The sequence below is a fragment of the Carlito syrichta genome, unplaced genomic scaffold (assembly GCF_000164805.1).
Source record: "Carlito syrichta isolate Samal-C Ts95f unplaced genomic scaffold, Tarsius_syrichta-2.0.1 Scaffold143061, whole genome shotgun sequence".
NCBI classification, from domain to species: Eukaryota; Metazoa; Chordata; class Mammalia; order Primates; family Tarsiidae; genus Carlito; species Carlito syrichta.
In genome coordinates, this window is record NW_007087157.1 from 31348 (window position 1) to 32103 (window position 756).

Here is a 756-nt window from a genome sequence, read left to right on the forward strand (position 1 = left end):
GGACGCACAGGTCCCCTTTGACCCCAATAATCCAGACCGCCGCGCAGGGAACCCCGCCCGGCCTCGCAGGGACCAGCGCGTCGCTGGCGATGCGCATCTGACGCCAGGACGCCTTTTGCAAAACAGAAAACCAATCGTTAAAAGCGACAGATACCCCGGTGGATGACACCCCTCGCCTTCAAAATTCACCTTCCGGCCGCGCGCGGTGGCTCACGCCTGGCATCCCGGCACGTGGAGAGGCGGAGGCGAGAGGGCTGCCTGGGACCACGGGCTCGAGAACAGCCCCGGCAACTTGGCCAGCCCTCGTCTCTACAGTAAACCACAAACACGAGCCGGGCGTGGTGGCGCGCGCCTGTGAGTCCCGGCTACTTGGAAGGCCGAGGCGGAGAGATCGCCGGAGCCCAGCAGGTCGAGGCTGCGGGGGCCGGGAGCGTGCCACCGCGCTCCAGCCTGGATGACAAAACAAAAACCAAACATCATCTTCAAAATTCGTCTTCCTGCCGCACGCGGTGGCTCACGCCGGTCATCCCAGCACGTGGGGAGGCCGAGTTGGGAGGATCGCCCGAGCCCAGGAGTCCGAGACCGGCCTGGGCGACAGACGGAGGGGATCCGGTCTCAACCCTCACCAGTAGCCAGGTGTGCGAGGTGACACGCACCGGTAGTCCCAGCATCTGGGGAGGCCGGGGCGGGGGGATCGCTTGAGCGCAGGAGTTCGAGACCAGCCTGGCCAGCAAGCGAGCCCTGGTCTCTGCAAAA